The following is a 27,715-nucleotide window of genomic DNA, read 5'->3' as shown; positions in this document are numbered from 1 at the left end:
ACTAGCTGTACTCCCCCATGCTAAGAATGCCATCTTCATCAACTTTGATGTCCTAGTTTATTGCACTTCTTTCAAGAAGCCTCTTTCCCCCTACCACCTATCACCTGGCCTTCCTTCTGAGATTACCTTCCGCTTATTCTGTACAGTTATTTGCATGATGTTTCCTCCATTGGAATATGATCCATTTGAAGGTGGAGGGAGGGGGGAGTTGCTCACTTATTTTCAGTCATATCCAACTCTTTATAACCCTGTTTGAGGTTTTCTTGGCAAAGATACTGGAGTAGTTTGCTATTTCCTTCTCCAGCTCATTTTACAAACTAAGAATTGAGGCAAGCAGGGTTAGGTGGCCTGTCCAGGGTCACATAGCTAGTAAGTTTCTGAGGTCAGATTTGAACTCAAGTACTACAGACTCCAGGGCCATGCACTCTATCCACTGTACCATTAGATGCCTATTTGAAGGCAGGACCATGTTTTTGCCTTTCTTTGTCACCCCAGTGTTTAGCTTGTGCTAAATAAATAAATAAAGCATATTATAATCCCTTAATAAATGCATGTTAATTGTCCTCAGGCTTTCTCCTTTATAAACTGAAGATATTGGATAAGATAATCTCTGAGGTCTTTACAATTCCATGATTGATCTTTGGGGTTGGTACATATTCATATTAATTGTTGTAACAAAAGGCTGCAAGCATCCAATTGTTTGGACTCAAATTTGTCAGTATGTTGCATTACCATTCATCTTCCCCACAGCTTAACAGCTGTGCGTTTGTAAACAGGACATGGATTGAATTACATGGACCGTTGTTTTGTTTAAAACTGATGTGCTATAATCCTGATTAAAGTATCATGTGGGAGATTTCATAATAATGATTATATGCAGTTCTCATTAAGCCAGTAAGAGTCTAAATCCCATTTAATATAATCCAATACTTGTTACTACTTGCACATACTTAAATCAGGATTTAAATAGAGCCAACTATATTCACTTTAACAAACAATTAAAGTGCCTACTATGAGAAAATAAATGTTCTAGATGCTGGGTATACAAAGACAAAAACAATATAGTCCCTGTCTTCAATGACCTTTCCTACATTCTACTGGGTCAATATAAGGGATTCATAAGTATTTTTCTTTACATAAATTTATTGGTATTTTTTAACATCACCAATATTTCTCCAGGTACTTATCCTCTTCTTTCTCCAATAATCTTTGAAAAGAAGTCAACAGAAATTAAAAATAAATGGAAAAAAGTCTGAAAATATGCAGAATGTATCACACCTCTGTACCTTCTACCTGAGCAAAGGAGTGGACAGAGATGTCTTCTCAAAGTTCTCCTTTGGAGCTGTGCTTATTCTTTGTAATTTTACAACATATACCTTTGATTTTTTGTGGTACTTCTTTCCATTTACATTTTTTTGTAGTCAAGATAGAGAAAGAGAGAGACAGAGAGAGAGACAGAGAGAAGATAATTTTCATGGTTGTGCTTAATTCACTCAGCATTAAATTGCTCACATTTTTCCATGCTTCTCTGTATTCATCATATTTGACATTGCTTATGGCACAATACTATTCTGTGACATTCGCATGCCACAATTTGTTTAATCTTTTTTTCCAGTTGCAGGACATCTATTTTGTTTCTAGTTCTTTGCTATCACAGAAAGTATAGCTATAAGTATTTTTGTATATATAAGGACTTTCTTCTTATCAATGTCTTACTTGGGGTATAAGCCTAGTAGAAGAATTTCTGGCTGAAAGAGTATGGACGATTTAGTCACTGTATCTTACCAAAATGGTTGTACTAATTCATAGCTCAATCAGCAATGTTGGAGCTGATTTTCTTCACACTCCTTCAATACTGACTGTTTCTATCTTTTGTCATCTTTGCCAATTGACTAGGTATGAAGTGAAAGCTAAGGATAGTTTTGACTTGTATTTCTATTATTATCAGAGATTTGGACCATTTTTTCATGTGACTATTAATAGTTTGTAGTGCTTTTATATGGCTTTTGCATGAAAAATGTATATATGTGTGTATGTATATATACAAATCTGGTCCTGATGGATCACATCAGCCACAAATGATTGTTATTTATGTTGTATTATATGTCTTATTTATTTTGTTAAACACTGCCCAATTATATTTTAATCTAGGTTTGCTGTACTCCAAAGTGACTGTCAGTGTAGATACGAATAACTTTATCACCATTGTCATCTGTTCTTACCCTAAAATGATCTCAAGACTTTTTGGGGAAAATGGTTTCTCCTCACAAAAAGTTTAGGGAACCTGTCTTATATCTTTCCAGGTTGTCAAGATCACTTTCTAAGGAAATTGACTTTCAAGTTTAAGTCTCCCTCAGGGTTTCATATTGTTCTACTGAAATTATGGAATGGCATTTCACGTATGAAAACCTTGCTAATACATGTATATATGTGTGTGTGTGTGTATGTTATATATGTGTGTATACATATGTATACACACATATATGTGTATACATATGTATACACATATATGTGTGTTTGTATATGTGTGTATACATATGTAGACATACATATATGTGTAATATGTGTGTATACATACACATGCATGTGCATATATGTATGTGTGCACACATGTGTTTATATATAATAGGATATTGTGCAGATATATATGTGGATGATGTGTTTCATTATATATAATGTGTATGTATATACCTATATATACATATATATATACATATATGCACATAAAAACAATATAAAATGCATATGAATGCACACAATAAATACACAAATAATAAACACAGACATGCATGCGTACTGTTGTATGTCCCTGACCACTGCTTTGCTTTGTGTGGTTCATGAAGTATATTTTTCCTCCCATATTTTTTTTAGAACAAACACAAGTAAGAGGCTTCATGTAGAAATTATTTATTTTTATTTTGTTCTATTATAAATGTGGTGAAAACAATTATGGATCAGTAGAAAATAAATCTCTTGATATTCAGTTGCGAGAAATGATATCTATAGTTACCAAGGATGGCTAAAAGGCTTACATAGAAGTCTGGAAAAGTTTTTTATTGAAGGTTCATTATGTGTGGGGAAATATGCTAAGCACTTGTAATGCAAAGAAAGGTAAGAACAACCCTTGCCGTAAAGGATAAACAGAGTGTAGAGGGTGGTATTTGAGTCTAATCTTGAAGTAATCAAGAAAAATTAAGACATGGAGAAGAGGAGGAGGAGCATTCCAAGTATAGAAGACAACTAATGCAAAGACATGGGAGAGTGTCACATACATGGGGGGTGAGCAATTATATAGCACCTATTAAGCTAAAGCACTTTACAAATATTATCTCCTCAAATTCTCAATTATTCCCATTTTTACATTTACAAATTGAAGAGGACAGAGATGAAGTGATTTACCCAGATTCACATAGCTAAAATTTCTCTAAGACCATATATGACCTCAGATTTTCCTGAGTCCAGGTCCAACACCATATTCATCACAGTACCTACCTGTCAGTAAACAGGCCAGTGTGGCTAGACAGTATTCAGCTAGTTGGTACAGTGGACAGACCTGGAGTCAGGAAGACCTGAATTCAAATCTGGTATCAGACACTTACTAACTATTTGATCCTGGCCAAGTCACTTAACCCTGTTTGTCCCAGTTTCCTGATCTGTAAAAGGAGCTGCAGAAGGAAATGGCAAAACACTTCAACATCTTCGCCAAGAAAACCCCAGATGGGGCTACAAAGTGTCAGATATGACTGAAATGACTGAACAACAACGAAAAGCTAAACGGTAAGACAAGAAAGATGGGAAGAGATCAGGTAGTAAACGGCTTTAATTATCACACATAAGCATTTGTATTTTGTTCTGGAGGCAATAAGGAAATGCTGGAGTTTATTGAGTAGAGGGATGACAGGACTAGAATTGTGCTTTAGGAAAATTAACTTGGGAGCCAAGTGGAGACTAGATTGGGGTGGGGGGAGACTAGAGGCAGAGAGAACAATAAATAGTTATTGGAATACTTCAGGTGAGAAGTGTTAATACCTAACATCAGCTTATGGCTCTGAGTGGTGAAAAGGTGACATAAAGGAGAGATGTGAAGGTGGAAATAATATGATTTAGCAATAGATGGGATGTATGGGGTGAGCAAGTGTAAGGAGTAAAGAATAACAGGAAGGTTGTGATCCTAGTGAATAGAAGGCTGGTAATACAGAAGTCTGGAAGAGGAGAGTATTTGGGGCTAAAGATCATCGATTTTCTTTTGTACATGTTGAATTTGAGATGACAATGGGACTTCCAGTTTGAAATGTTTCTGTCCCAAAGGAACTTTCACAACCTACTTATTTCATGGTTTTTTTTTTATTGAGTTCTATATTATTAAGAAATTGCTTTGTGCGGAGCACTGTGCTAGGCCCTAAGAGAAATACTAAGTATAAATGGATCAGGACCCCTTGTCTTCAAGGGCCTTATAAACTAGTACAGGGATTCAACACATTTGTATATAACTATTATGCAAAACAAGATAAAAAGGATTCATTGGAGAAATACAAACAAAAATGCTTTGTGAAGGAGATAAACTTGTTATGCCATAATTAGAGGTTGGATTTCAAATGCATTTGACCTGAAAAAAGAGGGAACATAGGGACCTGGATTTGAGGTGGCAGCTATATAGAGATTCAGGAAGATGTCTTGGTTTATTAAAGGACATTTTGAATGCTCAAGCCCTAGATTCAGATCGTTTCTCTGTTATGTTGGGCAGAGGCCTCACTTGATTCATCAGTAAAAATGAAGGATTTGGATTAGGTGACTTCTCAGATCCTTTTGATCTCTTGATCTGGGATCTTTGTGATCTTCATAGGTAAAGGGAAACCCCAAATCAATGAGATCACTGATCCATTTGATTATTGGAGGAAGCTGCCAGATGGCATTTGTACCTTGACCAGACTGTAGGTCCAGTCCTCCCCATCCCAGACCTATACTGCTCCTGACCCCAGCAACAACCTCCCATTAATAGCCTGGGGACTCCCAGGGCCATCTGCCCTGTTGGCTCACTCTCCCCTACCAATTAAGTTTGTCCTTAAAACCTGAATTGAGGATACCTTTCGAGATGCTCACTTCAAGTTTGTGTTTGTGTGTGTGTGTGTGTGTGTTTGTGTTCTATGTGTGTGTGATGTGCATGTATATGTGTTTTTCCCTTCAGTGATTTTTTCTAGGCAGGGGTGTATTGATAGTTACAGCTCTTCCTGGAGGCTGAGAAAGTGACGTAAGAAATCCTTTCAGTGATATCATTGTAGAGGTCCCAGAATGAATCCCTGACTGCTGCCAAATTTGGCCCCTGCTTTACCTGTGAGGCCTAAAATCTCTTTTATTCAATTCATTCAACAAGCATTTATAGAGCACCAATGAAGTACCAGGATCTCCCTCAGGGAGCATATATTCTACCATGGCTGGAGAGTAGCCGTAACACATACACAAGATGAATCCAAACAAAATATTTATGTAACCTATAGTGTCCACCCTTCTCCTGCCCCATTCCAACATACTCTGAATTCACACATACCAGATATGATCCACAGAACCTGCCCTATCAGCCTCTATCTCTGCATCTACCTAGAACCATTCCAGGAAAAACTCCAAATATAGACTAAAGGCTGCTTCTTTCTTATTTTCTCACACATGGGCATCCATGTCTCCAGCTCCCACACAGGCCTTCAAAGCAGCAATAAATAGGCATAGGACAGCCCTTATTTCATCTCATAGTATATATAAAAGTCATAAAGGAATCACAGGGGCACAAAAACAGAAAAAAATTAAACGAAATACTCAAATTACTAATAAGCTCTCCTTGAAAGGGGACTAAACTTGAGATTTTCTAGAGTGAGTCACTTTTTTCCCAACTTTGCTATACATAACCTCTTCTACATTTACCCTCCCATCACCTTATCCCAAACCAGCTCCCATTTGTAGTACCACCTATGATTTAGGCTCTCCTTAGAAATGATACACACTTTGGGAGGCTACTAAGTAATATGTTCCCATTGGAAGTGCTCTATTAAAATCACACACTTACAGAATGGGATGTGTGTGACTATGGTCAAATCACATCTTCTCACATGCAAGATTTTACTTTAGACCTTGTGTCTTTGGGGCAACATAGCTAGACCTTTTTTTCTAAGGTGGAATGCTGCTTGGGAATTGACAATCCTCTTCTTTCTTTAGTAGGCCTGATGCATGAACTCTCAAAGTTAGAATTCTTGAACTTGTGATTATCCAAATGACAATTTTGGATGCTTTCCAAGAAATCTCTCTTCTCTGACTAGAAAGCTGGATCCTAGAACCAAGGTTCATATTTGAGGAGCATTGTCCATGAACTTCCCTCTTGGACAAAGTGATTATGCCTCTGAGTGTTTCTGCAATGTCCTACAGGAAACCTATGAGAGATTTGTCATCTGCAACCTCTTGGGCTGGGGCGCTAACCACTTTCATGACCTCTCTTTTCAGGCTAAGTATAAAGACAGACTTACCTCTGACTTGTACTTGTGTAGCAAGCTGCCAACAACTACATCAAACATACAAAACCTTTAATTTTTTCAGTGAGAGATACTGCTTAGCATGTCAGTCTCTTTGGGAGAAGTATTCGAATGACTTAAATTAACACTAAGGATGAAATGACTGACAATAAAGAGAAATTTCTATTGGGGCCCAAGGTATAAAAGATAAAAATACAAGGCTATCAGAGACTTGAAATGGGAAGCATAGGGGTGGGGGTGAGTAGCAAAGAAATGAGGGGATGTTACAGAGAGGGAAAAATGACCATAGTAGGGATTTAGGATTAAGAACAGAGCTGGAAGGGACCATAGAGATCATATAGTCCCACTTGTTCATTACACAGATGAGGAAATGGAAGCCCAGTGAGGGAAAGTGATTTGAATAAAGTCACACATACAGTAAATGTCACAGCCACCATTCAGTGGTTTGTTTTGTTTTCTAAAACACTATGTTATAATGTATTTTAACTAACTTTAGCATTACTTACAAGTTAATCCACTGAGATTTGTGCTAACAGATAAAAGTACAAACTGTTTGGGGTTGGAGTTAAATGAAAAAAAAATCATTTGCAAAGAAAAATACTAATATGTATAAGAAAAATAATATGTATAAAACAAATATGTATAGAATGGGATCCCTGGCTTCAGAGAGTTTATAATCCAATAGATAAGATAAAACATTGGCATTCAAATAAAAATGCAAAGTAGAGTGCGATAAGTTCCTGACTAGTCTAGTGGAGGATTTCAAATGGCAAAGTAAGAAGTCTGAAATTTACTCCTTATGGATGGGAGCTATTGAATGTTTCTGAGCAGGAGAGTGACAAAAGATCCTTTTAAAACTTACTTTGCCTTACAGCATCACTAATGTGAAAATATGTTTCATAGAAATATATATGTATAGCCTGTATCAGATTGTGAGCCATCTTGGAAAGGGATGGAAAGAGGGAAGGAAGAAGGGGAGGAAAATTTAAAACTCAAAAGCTTATGGAAGTGATTGTTGATAAATCAAAATAAATTAATAAAAAAAAAAGTTTGCTGACAGAGTGCAGAAGGGATTGAGAGTAGGAGAGTTGCCACGGCATAATAGGTACAATATTAGATTTGAAATTTGGAACACTTGGATTCATATCTTGCTTCTGCCATTTGAAAGCTGTGAGATTCTAGGGGAGTCATATTCTGGTCAATTGCCTATAAAAACTGTCATTCGTATACATGTGTGTGTGTGTGTATGCATATATACATGTGTACATGTACATACATATCTACCTATATATAAATGCACACACACAGAGAAGAGAGGTTTCGTTCTTTCCCTTGGTTTTCAAAGGAAACTGGACAAAATAACATGGTTAGTAAGTGGCGATTAAACATAGTGTTTTCAGCATGACCCAGAAATCACACAACAAAATCTCTACAGTTGAAAATTTCAGCTGACTTGAGATGCAAGGAAGCATGCATGTCTAAATCACAAGTAGAGCTAATGTTGATTTTTTTCCCCTTTTGACAACAATGGCATAATTTATGCAGAATTCATTCCAAAAAATCAAAGCGTCTGTCTCAATTACTATGCAGAAATTCTGAAGTATCTGAGAGATTTCAACATGACATAATGGAAGTGAATTTTGGCATTATGCTTTTCTTCTTCATCATGGAAATATACCGGCTTACACTTTGTGAACAACAGAATTATCCAGTTTTATCTGCCGACTTATTCACCATGTTGGTTGTGAATGACTTTGGGGTCATTGAAAATTGCATTAATCAATACTTTATTGCCCTTAGCACATTAAAAAAGGAGGTTCCAAAGGGACAAGAGTCCTCTTGGAATAAATATACATTTGTATATATACTACATCTAACATATTTGATTAAAAATATCAATTATATAACTTTATTATCACATCTACTTTATGAAAAGGAGCCTCTAGTGGATATCAAAAAGTTGTATTCCTATTGCCTGCTTAGCGTGTCTCCAAACTTTCTGAATAAATGTTCGTGGCATTTATAATTTATCTTATCCACCGTAACTATTCAACTTTAATTCCGATTTTTCTCCTCCTTTGTAGAAGAAAGAGCCTGAAGACAGGGATGCCAATTAGTCAGGTATTGTAATAGTTTAGTGAAAAAGGATGAGGGCCTGAAGAAGGATATTTGTCATTCGAATGGAAGGATCCTAGGATAATGGAATCCTAAAATTTAAAATCATAGATTTAAAGCTATAAGAGACTATGGTGATCATCTAGCTTAACCTTCTCTTTTTACAAATGAGGCACAGAGATTTGAATGGACTCACCCGAGGTCATATAGGTAATAAGTCATACATGATTTGATTTCATTGTAAATAGTGTTGAACTTAGATCACTAAATTTGAAGTCAAGTGACCTGAGTTAAAATGCTATTCTATCACTTAATTACTTGTGTGATATTGGGTAAGTTACTTAACCTTTCCTGGTATTAGCTTTTTCATCTGTAAAAAGAGGAGATTGGACTACATGGCCTCTATGATCCTTTCTAACCATAGATTTAAGATCTTATGAACTCAGATCATCTGATTCTAAACTCATCACTCTTTCCACTGGACCATGCTATCCTAAGACTGGGTCGAATGATTGGAAATGAAAAGAAAATGAAAGAGATAAGGACAGGTATGACCCTCATTGACTACAAGAACCACAACAGGGATGAGAGACTTAGGAGGAAGGAAGATATGTTTTGCTGGCCTCACTGAATTTGAATTGCTTATCTCATAACCAGGTAAAGATATCCAGTAAAGAGTTGGTGATGTGGGACTGAAACTCAGGAGAGACATATTGGCTAAATGTGCAGATTTTGGGAACCATCTGCATAAAAGTGATACCTGTAGTGCAGTGGATGGAATGCCAGTCCTGAAGGGAGGAAGACCTGAGTTCAAATCTGTCCTCAAACACACTAGCTGTGTGACCCTGGACAAGTCACTTAACCCCCAATTGCCACCAAGAAAACAAACAAAAAACCAAACTAAACAAAGAAATAAACAAAAAATTATGCCTGAAGCCATGGGACAAAGTATACTCTCCCAAAACATGCTCATCACAACATGTTATATCACTTCATCGCAGAGCAAAGTGTAGAAGTAAGTTCTTCAACATCCCAGATGCATAGGAAAGGACACAGCATTGAAGTAAAAGTATCTAGGTTAAAATCCTACTCCAGATACAACTATCTGATGCTTGGTTAGTAATTTAATCTTCCTGGAGCTCAATTTTCTCATCTGTAAAATTTTGGAGTTAGCCCACATCTATGACTAAAGATGGAGCTAGATAAAGAATTTCCCTTGTCATTATCTATAATCTGACTCCTGATACAGTGTTAATGTATATTCTTAATCTCTACTCCCTCATTGGATATGCTCATTTCCTCTCTATTGCTTACATTCTGGTGCTCCAAAACACTCTGAACTGAATCTGACCTTGCCTTCTGTGTTATACTTGCTTGGGTTCCTATTCAGATTTAATCCATCTTCTCAAACAGGGTTTTTTTTTTTCTCTCATTTTTCTTTCCTAGTCAACAACATTTGTTAGGCCATCCTTGAGTAGAATATAGCATTTAAAGTCTACTTAAGCCTTGAAGACTTGGCTCAAGTTCCATGTTCTCTGTGGTGACCTTTGCTAGCCTTCCAGTGGTCTTCCCTTTTCTAAATTCCAGAATTAGTAAGACACAGCTTAGAGACTGCAGATGCTCAAATTATTTTAATTATTTTATAATGTTTTAGTTTAGTTTAGTTTTCTGGGGGGTGGGGTTTGCTTGTTTGTTTTTTTGTAAACTCATGGAGAGTAGGAACTATTTCTTAAGATTCCTTTGTATTACAAGAAATTTTTTGTCATTCTTTTCTATTCCCCTATTGGGTATATAACAGGTAGTAAGCAAGTAATTCAGCATATGCTTTTTTTTTCCCCAACTATGACAACAGAACTCTAACACTTATGGAAAAATCAAATATAAATTCAACATTATTGCTGGTTTTGTTTGTTTGTTTGTTTTTTAATGGCTTGGGTCTATGTGTCAGGAGCTGGGGTGCATATTAAGAGATTAGAGAGAACCTCAGAGAGGTAGATGTATATAGTTTTGTGAAATCCTCCAACTGTGTTGGTTAGGGTAAAAAATTAAGATTACAAACTTGGTATTTGTATGTACTTACTTTGTAGGGCTTGACAACGAAAAGAATCTTTTAGATAATTTATTTCAAATCGATCATGCTACAGATAAGACTTACTTGCCCAAAGTTCAACTGGTAATAGTAATTAAAAGAGCTGGATGTAAAAGAAGTTCCTCTGACACTGCCCCCATTACTCTTTCCACTTCTGCTTTTTCACATCTTTTCCTGCTGATCTACTTGTGCTTGAACCTTTGCAGCTAAGGGGGGGCCTTTGTAATATTATGTCACACTTGTTCCATTAAGTCACTGAACATTTTACCTACATATTGCCTCAGAAAAATTTTGTTCACCCCATTTGCTACAGTCTAGACATTTGGCCCACAAAGAAATCAAACCAGCTATCCCACAGACTACCTACAAAAACTATTGACCAAAATATACACATCAATAAAGCAATAGCTAGTCTTAAATTCTTAAGAAAGGGTCAAAAATGTAATCTAGTTCCTCAGTCCTGCTGATTATTTGACATCTACAACAGCTCAGCAGTCACTTCAAGACTACTACAGCATTGAAGACTGAAAATTATCTGTCCTCCTACCGGGGTCCCTTTAGGAGTTTAGCCATGGACCTACCTGCCTTCCTTTTTTATTTAGTTATACTCAAAAAACATGCGGTGGGAAGGACATGCACAAACAGGGCTGATGTAAGTAAATCACTTTGTACCAATATGAGTTATTACTAATATTACCATTATTATTAAATCCAAGTACATACAATCAGGGACAAATTTATGCACTCAGTTTTAGTTCTAGGGGAATGAGAAAGTGTTTTTGAAACACTTTCTGAAATAAGAACCCCTAGAACAGCAAGATTGTAACTATACTCAATGAGTAGAATTTACAGAGACTAATTTTGGCTTGAGGAAATGAAAAAAAAAATACGGAATTCCCTACCAATTAGAGCTAACCAAATATGGAATGGATGGTGATGGAGGTGGTGGATTTTCTCTTAGAGGGATTTAGTTAAAGTCCTCATGGTCACTTTTTTTGTAATAGGGATTTTTTTTTTTTTTGCCAGATATTTGTTGGCAGAGATGGTCTCCAAGATCCCCCTTAAATCTAAAATTCTTTTGAAGTCAGGGATCTCAAGCCTGAAGGAATGAAAGAAAGTAGGGAGTTATCAGATGTTGTTATTAGCCAGGAATTTTGAGAATATGCTAATTATCCAAGTCCTTCTTCTGAGATTTGAGGAGGTCTTCATATGCCTGTAGATGCCAGGTTGGGGACTAGTGGCCTATGAACTTGGAGCCTTGGATATATGAGCTAAATGAGAGAAAAGAAATGATATAGGGATCTTACATAAAATGGGCAGGAAGGACTTTTCAGGCAAGTTCACTCTGGTTTTAGTGTTTAGAAAGGTATAAACTACCTTTTATACCTAGAGATAGATGTGAAAAGAGAAATGGAGGACAGAGTACTCTTTGAATTTCTTCTAATAGTTGTGTTCTGTCCCCCAAAAGGCATTGTGTTGACTTCTCCTTCAGCTACCAGAATAACCTTTAGATTTCTGCCTCAAAGAGTTACCTTGGGAGAAGCCCAATCAGAATTTTACTCATTTACTTGGCATGATTTAGTACCTGAGTTAGCTTTTCAGAAATCTTGCCAATATTAGTATTGCACACAGACGCTTCTCAAATTAGCGGTGTCCTGGGATATCAGCAGAGACGGTGCTATTAAATCACATGGCAGTTGTCCTCTGCCACTGAGTGAAAGGCACTGGATAGTTCCTTGGCATTCCAATGTCCTCTGCAAGGTGAATTATCAAACCATTGCCTAGTATAAGGTGGGCACTCGATTAAATATTAGTCTCCATTCTTGAAGGGCTTACCATTGGGTGGCATCCTTTTTCCACAAACTATGTCAAGTTAATCTAACTATCCTGAATCTCTTACTACACATTCTACTTTCATTCTTGCTTCTTACTTTTCCTTATGCTGCTCCTTCTCTCCTGGAGAGATCTCTGTCATCTTCCTCACTTTTCCTTTGAAGTCCACTGTACTTACTCCATGAACTCTCCTCATACTGACCTCAAGCCATGATCATTTTATTCCCATTTTGAATTCCAACAACCCTTCTGTCTGTACTACATCATCTTCTGGTCATTTAAATACTTAGTGCTGTTTTCTAATTATTTTATAAATATTTATCTTGATTAGCCAACTAGACTTGTGATGAAATAGAAAGATTGGATTTAGGATTCAATACACACCTTTGCTTCTTAGTGAAAGAATGGCCTCGGGCAAATCGCCAAACATTTATTCCTTCATATGTAAAATGAAAGGGTTAGACTAGATGATCTCTGAGGTTCTTTGTAGCTCTAAAGCTCTGATCCTTTGATCCTTACATTCCTGTCATCATGTATTTTGCTTTCATTGTGTCCTGAACACGTTGTTGGAGCTGCCATATGTCATAATATCAATAATGACCCTGTCAGTTATATGCCTTAATTCAATGGTATCTGTTTGTGTGTCTGCACATTTCTCTTTGTGTGTGTGTTTGTTTTTGTTTTTGGTGGGAGGTAAGGTGGAAGAAATGGGCCTGTGGGAATTCAAAACTCACTGAAAATTTCCTATCACTATAAGAAATATTTCCTATCAGAGTAGATGTCAGAAGCAAGGCTGAAGCTGGCTTTTGCTTATTACAAAATTGGTTTTCTATCCACTATACTACATTGCCTTTATTATGGAAGGACCAAAAAAACCTGCCCTCCCAAATCCCACCTCCCAAAAAAAAAATAAAATATAAATGATGAGAAAGACTGTATTATCGTCCTTCAATGGTGCAGGGAATATTTTCTTGTTTTTGTAAGAATTTCACAGAATTCTTTTAAAATGGCAGAAAATAAACTATATCCTTTTGGATGCTTAGCAACCAATTGTTTAAGGAAGGTAACTTATACCACAAGTCAAAATCAAAGTGTCTCTCAATACATTTCAACAATTGCTAAATTTAGCATACTCTCTCTCTCTATCTCTCTTATACACCCCCCCCACACACACACACAAGAACAGCAGTCAAGTTTAAAAAAAGAAGCACTTTTCTTTATTAATCAGCCATAACCAGGGCTCAGGCAATAGCAAGTGAGAGCAAAGTTTCTGCCAATTTGAACCAAGGTCAAGACTCCAGGACCTATGGATCTGAGAGTGGGCTATAGTTGTAAAAATGATATACAGCAAAGAGGTCATTAATCCAAAGGTGAGAATATAAGTGAAAGAAGAAGGTCTGAAAATGTGACTGTCTGAGCATAGAGGACATGTTGAATGCAAGGACCAAAAAGGAGAAATAGTATATGAGCTCTAGAGAATAGTCAGACTGGTACTGTGATGGATTCATGATTTCATCAAAATGTATTCTCCCTGCATCATTAACAGACTGCCAACATTGCTCATTTTCTCATTCCATGTGATTCATTTCTGTGTCCTTCCACAGACAGTGTATAGGAAAACCTATTCAACATGCTGTAGTCCTTCCTCCCAGTCTTTTTAAAATTTTATAGGTACCAGTGCATCACTCAGACTACCCAGCTGTTATCCCTTGCTCTTGCTACATCATCATCCCACTGACATTTCTGACCATACATAGCCTTAATAATTAAGACATATTCCTCTAACATTGGTGAAGTCTGGGAGAATGGAAGTTTAAGTCACTCTACCAGAGGGTAATCATGGCTTCCAGCAATACCTGTTCCCTCAGAGTGGATACTCGGAATGTTTGGTAGGAACAACTGAAACTGAAACCATTTTTTTAAATCTACATACCTCAATCTGGATTATACTATATATAACTCTTACCTCTTCAACTGTTCTTACAAATCATCAGGGGGTCAGGATTGTTGCAGCTCAGGAAGAGGATACATAGATACATGCACACATATATACATGCATGCATATCTGTGATGCATGTATAAACATGTTTGTGTATATGTACATATATGTTTATATATTTCTGTGTATGTGTGTATATATGTACATATATAATTCGTTTATTTCAAAATTAGTCTTAAAAACTGGAGAAGTTGGTAGTGCAATTTTGAGGGGCATGTTAGCTTTACATTGTCATTTTATGAGGAAGCCACTGTTAAATTCCTTACTAAATATTAAAATAATGATTTTAACAGTTTTCCCCTTAAAGTTGTTCAGAAGCTCTTTAAGGCAAAAGTTATTGTTCCCATCCCAATCAGTCATTATCCCTATTTGGGGGCCTGAATTCAATTCCATTCAATAAGTATTAATTAACCATCTTTTAGGTATTTGGTGCTGAAAATACAAAGATTGAAAAAAAAGTAAACAGTCCTTGATGTAAAGGAACTTACATTCTATTAGGAGTGTGGGGCATGGACATGTATATCTATAATACAAAATAAAATAATGTCAAAGGAGAGATCCAGTCAAAGGGCTCACTACTCCTAGAAAACCAGGGGAAGAAGATAACATTCTCAGCTAGATCAAGGAAGGCATGTTTTTCTAAACTATACATGAATAGGCTGAAGATGGAATCTTAAAGTTGAAGGAAAAAGCTAGCTGTCAAAATTGTAGTATCTATGACTTGAGTGTAGTACAGAATGAGGGTGGAAAGGTAAGTTGGAATGTGATCATGGAGAAGTATAAATTTCCAGCTGAGAAGTTTGTATTTTATCCTAGAGGCAATGAGGATTATATGATGAGGACTGTACATCAGAAAGATGATGTTACCTACTGCAGGAAGGATGACTGAGAGAAGGGGACAAGCCAGTTCTGAGGTCTGTACAATGGTAAGAAGTCATAAGACCCAGAATTGAGGTAGTAGTGCTTTGTGAGTGGGGAGAAGGTGATAGATAGAAGAAATTGTGTGGAGGTGAGAGTCTACAGGAGTTGCTAAGTTAATTGTATTAGAAAATGTGGCTTGGGGCAAAAAACAATAAAAGATGTCTCTGGAGGTTTGAACCTTCATGGCTGGGAGATAGATGGTGGCTTGATAATGAACAGAAATGGGAAGTTGGGAGGAAAAGCTGGCTTGGCAGTGTGGGAGAGATAAATTCAGATTTGGACGTGCTGAATTTGTATTAAAGAAGAGTACACGCTATGAACACCATTGTTCGTTACTGGTTTTGGACCAGACTCATGATTTCATTGGCATTTATTGTTCAGTCATTTTAATCACGTCTGACTCGTCATGACCCCATTTGGGGTTTTCTTGGCAAAGATACTAGAGTGGTTTGCCATTTTCTTCACCAACTCATTTTACAGATGAAGGAACTGAGGCCAACAAGGTTGGCTTGCCCAACATCACACAACTATTAAATATCTGCTGCCAAATTTGAACTCAGATCTTTCTGATTACGGGCCCAGCTCTCTATCCACCACACCACTTAGCTGTCCTTTATTGGCATAAGGAACTCCTAATGAAAGGATACCCCTTCTGCGTATATAGGTATTTGTTCTGCAACCTAGTCTCAGAATTGCCTGAGGCACAGATAGGTAAACACAACTAGTTTGTGTCAGAAAGCAGGACTTGAATCCATAGCTCTCTGTCCATTATGAGATGCTTCTTCTGTCCACAGAGTTCCCCAAAAACTCTCCCTCTCAAAAACAAGAAGCAGTGAATTTCCATCAGATTGTGTTCTCTTTTAGCCTGGAAAGAACCACAACATTTGTCTTACTCACCTTAGGAAGCATTGAATCTCAACATTTCCAGAACTAGGTAACTGCTTTCTCTTATCCTAAAAATCTCCAAAATGTTTTATAAGCTCTTCCTGATTTATAACATATATTCTTCTTCTTTACACTTAATCTATCCCCTCTTTGTTTTGCCCACTACAGAAACTGAGAGGTCAGCTACTCACTACTAGCAAGATTAGAGTAGAGTCAATTCAACTTGTGTTTACAATGTGTTTAGCCCTGTGAAGGATGCCTGGTCTCTGTAGCTAAGTAGCTTATAAAGCAACCTATTATGCATTTGAGGAATATTAGTAAATCCCCTCCCCCTGTCCCCTCCAGTCATCTCTTTTCTTGGTTATAACCTTCATTTCAACATTCACTCATTCAAAAAATTTAGCAAAATGCTTCCAGCTAAATGCATAGTATACAATATGCAAAAAAAAAGTGTTGTTTAAATTAATGGACTTAATAAGTGAATGACGCACAATCTAAATACTATATTAGGTCATAAGTGAAGGGAAATAGGGATTGCCTATATTTGTGTGTCCAGTGACCTGGCTTATCTAAACTTTGTATCTCCCCTAATGTTCAGCACATCATTCTACATACTGTAACTGTTCAATAAATCTTTGTTGAAAGGATGAATAAATAGAATGGCCAGAGAAGATTTCATAGATGAGACAGACTATGAAGTTGCCTCTGAAGGGTGGATAGACTTTCAAAAGACTGTGATGGTGTGTTGGGGTGGGGGGAGTGGGGAGGAAGGTCATTTAAAGCATAGAGAACAATGTGAGAAAAAACATAGATGCAGGAGAGCATAGCGCATATACGAGGACACAGTCTTATTTTGCTATATAACAAAAAAGGGACTTACATTTTTTTTTAAATCAGAAAAGTAAATTTCTTTTATCTCTCCTCAGAAGCCCAATTTCCTAACTCTTTAATCATGTCAAAAGTAAGGAAAATATTGGAGTCATTCCTGTGTTATCTACCTGTGTAGAATCAGATGACCAACTTTTCAGGCAAACATAAAATTTATTTTAAAAAAAAGGATTTTAGAAGATTTAAAATGAGAAAAAGTTATTACATACAAATGGCATAATTAAATTCAAACATGTTCAATCAAGTTATTAATAATCAAATGAGGTAATAGATCAAAATGGTAAAAAGAATAAATATAGAGACAGACTAACAATTTCATTCAGAAGTTTAGCTATAAATATAGATTTATAGTTAGCAGATTAATGTTTAGATATAAATGAATTGTCATGAGGAGGAGAATAAAACAGTCAAAAACACACTTTTATCAACAAAGAGTTCATTGACTGGCCCATCAAATACTACTGTCAGGAAAGGCAAAATTAACCTATAAATTGTTTCTCAATCTGATGGAGAAGGATGAAGGGAAACAATGAATAATGTTACGTGTAAAACTAGTGAGAAAGTGAACAATAAAATCACTTTAAAGAAAACTTGCAATAGGTAAAGTCACCCTAGTGACTTTCATCAATCAAGGATCAAAATGGAAGAACAACAAATGAAAGAAAAATTAGAGAGATCAGCAGTTGGTTTATTTTTTTTTAATAAACCTGTTATCATTGAAGAAAGTAGGGCTGAATAGTTCTGCTTATTTAGGCGTTTTTAAACATGGATGAGTAAATGCTAGCAAAAAAAAAAACCCAACAGATAAATCTTACATAAAAGAGTTCTGTGCCAGTGTTGATATATTCTTTGTGAGGAGACTAGCAAACTTAAGAAGACACGTACAAGATTCATACAGGATGGGCAGGCATGGGTGAACTGTTCTCTGTGTTAGTGGAAGGACCATCCATTATGAGGTAATCATGGCCATTATTTTCTACTCTCCTCTGCCTGCCTTATATCTTGATTCAGTTATAGGACACCAAATTGGACAGAAGATTCTAATTGTTTGGCCAATGGCAAACAATATAAAGGTAAATTAAGGTTTTTACATGATTTGCTATAAGGTGCACATTCCAACACTGGATATTGTTTTCTTGCTAATATACCTTAATGATAAGACGTCTAACTCTATTTTGCCACTATTCCTCAGAGTCATCCTCTTTGTTGTGTTTGGAAATTTTATTTTCTCTTCCAATGTTAAAGTACAATTTTAACCTTTTCTTTTAATGTTTTTCCTCATAATGACAAATCCAAGGATCTTTGGTATCATTCTTTGTTAGGAATAAGAAAAAAATCAATAGCAACCACAATGGTAAAAATAATAATAATAACTATCCTTCATATAAGTTTAAGACATTTTTTTATTCCACTATTCAATTTGATTTTCATAACAACCATGAGAAGGAAATGTTATTATTTCCATTTTACATATGAGGCAACTGAGACAGAAAGATGTTAAGTATCTTGGCAAGGGACACACAGCTAATAAATTTCTGAGGCAGGATTGGAACTCCAATCTTCCTGACCCCAAGTCTCTATGCACTGTACCAAATTAACACATTGCACCAATAGCTATTAATGAAAACAAGTTAAATTGCATCAAGAAATTCTCTGACATGCTGGTTGAATTTGAGAGCTCTTTGGGGAAAGATTGCATCAAGATGAATAACAATAGAACTAGTTTTCTATTTACAAGTCACTTTCTTCAAACAGTCTCTGGAGGTTAACTCTTTAAGTATCATAATTCCGAATTTATAGATGAGTAATCTGAGACTCAGAGGTGAGATTATTTGCCAAAACTCATGGTTCCTACATAGAACCCACATCCTTTGACTCCTCAATCATAGATTTTTTTTTTCCATTATACTGTTCTCATCAATTAGATGCTGTACTTTATAACTCCAAGAGTTCAGCTTTTTAATGTAAAGAGTGTAAAAGTTTATGGTGTTTTGATAAGAAAAGCCAACAAATTTAAAGAGGTTCAGTCAATGGATACACTATTATGAAGTGCCTTATTTAACAAAATTAGGAGTGATCAATGTTCCAAATGAAGATGCTGTCTTTAGTTAAACAAATGTTGCAGCGTAAGTGTAATGGAACAGAAAGGAGAATTTGATTCCAATTTACCCAAAGACAAATTTACTTCCAAGTTCTTTTTCTCTATTCAAATCCAAACTCTGTGGCTTTTGCAGAAATAATAAGATTTCAATGCACTGCTGGTAGATTTGATTTTGAGATTCCGCAGTTGGCCCAGTGCCATAGTCTGACTGTGCTGATCGCTGCTCCCTGAGGACATGTCTATTACAGGATGTTCGTTTTATTTTTTCATCGAGACCAAGCATGGACTGAATGGAAAATAAACTCATATTTGTATTTCTTACCAACACTGTTTGGATGATTCCAAGTTTAAAAATCTTTTGTCCCAATAGAAACTTCAGTTGAACACATTCTTCTTACTTGGTTTTTACTTGCATGGTGGAAATAACAATAGTAATAACAGTAATAATAACAACACAATATCAGCAACCACTGTTGACTGGTGTTTTAACTAATGTTAGCCACATTTATAGAATATTGTATGGTTTACAAAGGCTCCTCGCTACAGCCATTAGTTAATATGGTGTCCTGGGAAAAAAAGAAAAACACCAGACAGAAAGTCAGAAGCCTTGAGTGTCTTATACTGTCCTGCCAACTAGCTATGATACCTTGTGCAAATCACCCTTTGAAGAGTCAGTATCCTCATATGTCAAATGAAGGGACTGGACTAAATTATATTTAACATCAGTCAATAACCATTTATTAAGTGTCTACTATGTTCAAGGTACTGTGCTAGGCAATAAGATACCTTCTGACTTCCAACATCCAGTGCTTTTATTGTGTGAGTGTATTTTGAAGTTGATAAAAGGGCCATACAAGCAAAAACATTAATATTAACATTCATCATTATGAATATGCCCAATAACTGCAAAATCTATCTACCAGAATTTGTAATGTAAGTATTGTATTTGGCAACAAATTGCACAAAAATTTGTAATTACTGAATTTTCAGGGCTTCTTAGGTGGTTACTGGGGGCAATGTGCTCCCTTCGCAAATTCATTTCCTGTTGTCTTGCAAGATCACTCCCCTCCTCTCTCTTTTGATCTGAAATGATATTTTGAAGACATAGCCCACACATGTCTCCCAGCTTGTACAGGAGCTATGATAGAATGGTTAAATTGCTTTCCCAACATTGTATAGCCAGGTAAGGTAATAGACAGGATTAGACCCCAAATCTCTTGTATCAGTGTTCTTTCCATGAATCACAATGACATCCATAGCCTCAAAAAGCCTATAAGGAAAGCTTTGTGTTCTATCTAATAGAGCTTAATGTAAAAGGGAGGGTCAGAGGGTGAGGGTTTTCTCAATCTGGAGTGCACTATTCAGTTAAGGTATGATGATATTTTCGTATAGATACTTAAGCCATTACATCCAATTAAAACAGCTCCCACCTGTTCACCAAAGATCATCACTTGGTCTGGATATATTTAAGTAGTAGTTATGTGATCTTAGCCAATGAAGTGGAAGCTGGCACTCCACTGAAACAAGTAAATTTTTAATGGTGTATAGTGCTTTCATTCTTGGCACCAATGTTATTAGCAAATATAGGTAGATTAGATAGATAAATAGATTAGATGGATGGATGGATGGATATCTGTCTCTCTATCTCTGTCTCTGTCTGTCTGTCTGTCTCTTTTTTTCTCTCTCCATATACAGAGAGAGAGAGAAAGGGGGAGAGAGAGAGACAGAGAGACAAAGACAGAGAAATACAGAAACAGAAAAACAGAGACAGAGACAGAAACAAAGAGAAAGAGAGATAGAGAAAGAATAACGCATAATCTATTGAGTATCTTGTTAATTTTTCATGTCCTTGATAGTGCTCAGCTATATAATTGATCTGAAGCCAGGAGTTCTAGGAAATAATGTATTTACTTAGCTCAACATGGCTCCATCTCTCCTAGGTGGGCACAAGTACATACTCAAGGTTTGACTTATGCTTTCAATAAGGAACATTATTTGGATGAGGGCACAAGCTCTGGATGCTTGATCTTGGCCTATCCCAGATTCAGGTTGTGGAACTTAGAAACTGGTACAAACTAGTACAATCCAGTGCAAAATGATAATCACAAACATCAACATTTTTTTTTCCTTCTGGTAGCAGCCATCCTTTAATTCCTAGTAGGCATGTATGTTTATCTCTAGCTTCAACCAGTTCATTGCAAAGTGTAATAAGGGTGGTTATTTTTTATCATTTTTGAATTTAAAGGGTTGAACTAGATGTCTTCTAATGCCCCTTCCAGACACAAATCTTTTATAGTATGATTCAGCATCCAGCCACAGAAAAGAACAGCACCAAACATTCCTCCATCCCTCTTTCAACCTTGAGTATAAAACCCCTTAGCTTTGACTGCATCATGTCATTTCTTACTTATTCTCTTATTCCCTCACCATTTCAAAGTCCAACCAAAGTATGTAATAGGTAAGGAAAACAGGGAACACAGAACACAAGAGGGGAGATTATACACTTATTATTATTGTCATATTAGAGTTAAGTAAGCCGAGTCATTCAGAAGTGTAAGTGGCAAAAAAAACCCAAAAAACTCAGATCTCTAGTCCAGCACATGATGCTGCTGCTGCTGCTGCTGCTGCTGATGATGATGATAGTACTAATGGATGATGGTATATTTGTGAGGTGCTAGACTTACCAGAAATTGGAAAAAAGAAGTGCTGCTATTTTGGTCGTGATTAAGTAGTTCCTCACTAGTGAACCATGGTAATGAATGAATGAATGAATGAATGTATGAATGAATGAATGAGTAAATTTGTTAAATAGATGACATCCAACAGTTAAAAAGAGATATGACTTAAATCCTCAAGTTTAATTAATGGCCACGTATGGGAAGACTTCAAATTTAACTATGCTGATTATCACTTTTAATCAGAATTGTAGCCATAATTCAGTTAGAAAAAGTAAATGAAATCAGTTCACAATTTGTGTAATAGAAGACCAAATGTAGAAGTTATCACATATCAGTCCAGTGTCTTGATATGTCTCATAAGAACATTCTGCAGAATCATTTCAGCAGAGTTGTAGTTTGGTAGCTTCAAGTCATCTTTTAAGGAATTGTTTTAATTTTCTTTAAGTGTGCATGAAAGTGATACATGCTAACCATTAAACCATACTTTCCTTATAAAATGATTGAAAAGTCTTAGGTACTATTTGTCCTAGATTATGTCACTCTCATTTTGGGGCTCTGATTTAGACTAACTCAAAATTCAGTTCAAAATGTTGCATTCAAATACTCTTTCTTCTTTTTTTCTTTTTCTTTTTTTACTATGAGTCTCCAGTATTATCCTCATCAATATTAAACTCTTAATGCTTTGAGTTTTCCCATTTTCCCTGGATTGCATTTTCTTATTTATTGCTAGCCTGGCTCATAACTGGAACCATTAATAAGAAATCTTGAACCTAGAACAAGGAAGAGGCAACACTCCTGGGGCAATAAAAATAAAATATGCCCTCTAATACTGTTTTATAGCTAACTGTATCGGGGTTGTATTGAATGACAAGGTAAAAGTTCATTGATGCTGTAGACACCCAGTACCATCTGGTAGCATTCTATTGCCTCTAAGCTATAATATAGCTGCACTGGACATTACTCTTTCTCCTGCACTCTGCAATAATGCCAAACTATCATTATCTGTTTAGTTCATACACAGCACTCTATCTTGTACACCCATGTTTTTGCAGTGGCTGTCTCCCATACCTATAATGCACTCCTTCTACTTTGTAGTCCCTTTCTTCCTTTAAGATGCAACCTAAAGTACCATCTTCTTCGTGGTACCTTTCTTCATTCCCCCAAATTCTATTGTCTTCCAGTGGTAGAACACAGGCCATAATGGTCTGTAATCAGCCAATTTGCTCACTCAGTAATAGTCAAAAGTCTAAGTGAAGCAAAGAATCTTTATTCAGCCAGCAAAGCAGATACCAAGATGGCGGGCATCTATGTTCTCTTTTGAGCCTCTAGAGAGGGAGCTTTTAATACATAATTTCCAGGAAGCTTTCTACAACACTTGTTAAATACCAGTCAGTCCCTGATTAGGTTAGACCCTGAAGTGGAATGGTTTTAGGGAAGGAGAAGAATGGTATATAATAGGGAAATTAGAGTGCAAAAACAAGATTTTTTATTTAACAGAGTATGCTCAAACTCCTGAGCAGGAGGCAAACAGTAAAGAGTCTTTGACTCAGTTACTCTAGATTATTAAGTTGAGGATAAAGTCAAGTCATGCTACTGGGGTCTCACTCTTTAAAGCTCATTGTACTTTTCCTGGTTTTCTTTAACACTCCTTTCAATATTATCCTTCTATGTTCATTTATTAACTTGATATTTATACTACACTACACATATATATGTATAAATTATATCTATGAATATATACATATATTTGTATTTGTATGTGTGTGTATTATATGTAGTTGTTTAGACCCTTAGAATGCAAGATAATTTGAGGACTGTTTTATTCTTTGTACTTATATCCCTAAGTGCCCAGTCCATAATAAGTACTTAATAAATACTTGTTAATAAATTTTAAGTTAATTATTGTTGCTTACTGGGTACTAAGCTGTGTGGTTTCTGTTTTCTGGAGGACCATATATATTCTCAGTGTCCATTATATTTTGACTGCCATGGGGAAGCTCTAAATCTGCCCCCCAGATACCACCATTCCTACTCAGAATTCCATTGTTGGGTGATCCTGAGGGGCCAGGTTTCTCAAGTAAGATTTTAGTGGGGTTTTTGTTGTTGTTGTTGTTGTTTTTCCCAAATGTTAAGCTCACCACATAAATTTATTTGAGTATCTAGAGTTGGAGTGGTATGTGATGTAATTGCATAGTTGTTATCAATACAGAGGATGAGAATCCCATAGGACATACAGGGGATATCTATGCTTTATGACATAGATGAAACATAGACACATAACAAATGGTAAACCCATAATACCTGGCTATTGGAAGTTATTTCATTTTTTGTTTTGCTTTGTTTTCCCTCCCTTTGTAGAATTTTCAGAAAGTTCCTGTTCTGTGTAATCTCTGGGGCTTTCCTGGGGTCAGAGATTTTTCAAGAGTTCTAAAACTAGCTTTCTCAGTGTATCTGGTTTGTCCTTGGTTTACCTAGTGGCTTTTAGTATGCATGTTATTAGTCACTTTGGCCCCAGGGACTCTGCTATGATCTCAGATGGAACACTGTATCTTCTGACCTTTTCAAGTTTACAAGGTCATTATTTGACAAATGAGTGATGTGCAGGAGTTTAACACTTCCTCTAATCTTAATGCAGATCCTCCCTCTATAACAGGAAAACAAGGATTAACTTCCTCTAGGTTTTTCTGAGCCTGGAATCTACTGAGGCTTGACTGACTTGGACACCTGATTCCAAATCAGTTTGCTTTGTTATACGTTGTCCCACAAGGCATGACTGGTTCTCTTTAACCCATCACAAAATATCGTCTGTGTGGTGTCATATACATTTAACCAACAATAAAATGCTTCACTCCTTCCATATTGACTAAGGATTTACTTACCTTTCATTGATTCAGAGGTCATCTTTGTTTAATTGGAGTAGGATGGACCCCTACAATTATATTAAAATTATGCCTTCCTGTTTTCTGCTACAAGTAAGTGACTTGAAGGATTTCCTCTGATGTTCTCTGTGAAAAAAAAGGGAATTTTTCTACAGCATTTGTCTGTTACTTTTGTCTCGTTAAAGTGTAAATTCTTTAAATATCTTTTCTATGACCTTGTGTTAGTCTCAATAATTTTACTCAACTATATGTCTAAGAACAGGATATTTGATAAATGTTTTCTGTTCAAATATGTAGAAATTCTATAGAAAACACATAACAAAATGTATATATAGTTCATCATAAGTCAGTAAAATCAATTCATATTGAACTATACATCATTAAGATTGTACTCTTTTGAGTACTTTTATTTCATCAAATATGTGAATCAATTCAATTAAATAGGAAGTTAGGTTGTTTCTTTCTAGTAGCAAATACATGAGAGCAGTGTTAGCACATCAATTTAGTAAGGACCCTATGGTGTCCCCCATTTGTGTTCCACTGGTAAAGTCTGTAATAGATAACAATTACAGAAACTCAAAGTTAGCAAGGACATTAATGACCACATCAGATACCCCATATATGACCAAAAATAATTCCCCTTCATAACACGTTTGACCAATGATCATCTAATCTTTGGTTGAAGAGCTTCTGCCAACAAACCTAAATTTTCTTCTTTCCAACATCTATCCTTGCTCCAGCTTATCCTTTACCTAATTAAAAAGTATTTATGTTATTTTTCTCTCCAACTTCTCTCTTTATTGAAAAATAACAACAAAAAGAAAAATAAACCCTTATGACAAATATGCAAACAAAACAAATTCCCATATTGCCCATGTCAAAAATATTTGTCTCATTATACACTTTAAGTCCATCATTTCTAGATCAGGAGGTGGGCAGTGTATTAAATCTTCGGTCCTATAGCACTGTGATTTTTCATTTTTTCATTGCTTTGATTAGAGAGCTAAAGTTTTTTTTTTTAAGTTTGTTTGTCTTAAATAATGTTGTCCTGTCAATTGTTTTCCTGGTTTCATTCCCTTTTTTTTTTCTGCATCAGTTCATGTAAATTTTCCCAATTTCTCCAAAAATATTTATTTTGTTATTTCTTATCATTGCCTTTAGTTCTCTCCTATGGGGCTAAGTAGAATGAGTCAAATTCCATTTCCACATGATTTCCTTTCAGATATATGAAGACAATTGCAGTGTCAATATCTAATCCTCTTTTTTTTTCTAGCCTAAACATTTCTAGTTTCTTCAAACAAACCTAATATAGCATGAACTCAAGACTCTTTACCTTTCTGGATTCCTCCCTTCGGATAAGTTCCATTTCATCAGTGTCTTTCCTAAAATACATTAACCAGAGGCAAGCAAAATACTGCAGTATTTTGGTCTAAACAGGGCAAAATGCACTAGAACTATCTCTTCTTTATTCCAGGATGCTAGGTGTCTGTTAATTCAGCTTAAGCTCTCATTAGCTTTTATTTATTTATTTGGCTACATTATTACACTGATGACTATTATTTTTTGTATACTAAAATCCCTGGAACTTTTTCAGATGTGTTGCTGAATAGCTGCACTTCTCCATGACCCTTTAGCTTCATCCATTTCCTTATAGATGAATATCATGTTGCTATTCAATGCTGCTCCTTTCCCTTTCTACTTGTTTTGGTTTTTTTGGTTTTTTGGTTTTGTTTTGTTTTGTTTTTTTGACTAAAGCTTATCCTTCCTTTACTAAGGTCATCACTCCTATTTCAATAAATCTTACTCGTCATTACCTCCTTTTAAAATTTCATAGTCATTTTGTTATAAATTTACTGTGCACTGCTTATTGGTATATAAATAGCTGAAGCCACAAGGAAGGACAAGGAAATAAGCATTTATTAATCTTTCTATGTGTCAGTTACTGTACTAAGTGTTTGAAAAAAAATATTGTATTTGATCCTCACAACAGCCCTGAGTTGTGTTATTATTACCCCCCTTTTATAGTTGAGGAAACAGAGGCAGACAGAGATTAAGGGACTCACCCAGGGTCACACAGTCAATAAGTATCTGCAGCTGGAGATTATCTTGACTTTTGTCTTGCCTCTGGACTTTGATGACTCTGGAAGAGAGAATGAGGCTGATGACTTTGCACAACTCTGCCTCATTTAAATCCAATTCACTAGCAAATCAAGACATCACCCATGATGTCATTGGTCTTCTTTAAAAAGAAAGGATGAACAACAATAACAACAATGTGAGACTGGATTTGAACTCAGTTCTTCTTAATTTAGGTTCCAGCGCTTGATCCACTATATCCCCTAGATGCTATAAATAATCAACAAAAAGCATGCTAGATTTGAAGTCAGAGGACTTGAGTTTTAATCACATGTCTTTCATTTTCTTTCTAGTATAACTTTAGGCAAGCCACTACTCTCTGGACTTCAGTCTCCTCAACTATAAGACATGATGGTTGGAATTAATGGCCTCTAAGGCCCTTTCCACCTACAAGTATTTTTCTCAACCCTCTTTCCTATTACTTTCTCCTATGAATTACTGTGCCATTCCAGAATTGTTGTCCTCTACATGTTATTTGAATATTTTCTATAGTGTCTAGTTTTTTTAATTACCCGAGTGCCTGAATTCTTTTCCAGAAATTTTACTTTAACGTATTTATTTGATGGGTCAGAAAGACATCTGCCAAGTGTATGTTTTCTATTTCTTGTGAGATGAGGCATTTGGGCCCTTGCCAGAAGACACTGCTTCTTGATTTCCTCATCTGCAAAATGAAGGG

The 27,715-nt window shown here is 36.0% G+C and overlaps 1 protein-coding gene across 1 annotated transcript in view; it reads left to right on the top strand.

Annotated features, from left to right (window-relative positions):
• Positions 1–27,715, top strand: part of CNTNAP5 (contactin associated protein family member 5) — a 915,392-nt gene that overhangs the window by 130,573 nt on the left and 757,104 nt on the right. The gene's annotated exons all lie outside the window — the stretch shown is intronic.

The sequence above is a fragment of the Phascolarctos cinereus genome, unplaced genomic scaffold (genome assembly GCF_003287225.1).
Source record: "Phascolarctos cinereus isolate Bilbo 61053 unplaced genomic scaffold, phaCin_HiC Scaffold_726;HRSCAF=1367, whole genome shotgun sequence".
Taxonomy (NCBI): Eukaryota; Metazoa; Chordata; class Mammalia; order Diprotodontia; family Phascolarctidae; genus Phascolarctos; species Phascolarctos cinereus.
Note: the sequence above shows the minus strand (reverse complement) of the source record. Positions and strands in the feature narration are given on the sequence as shown.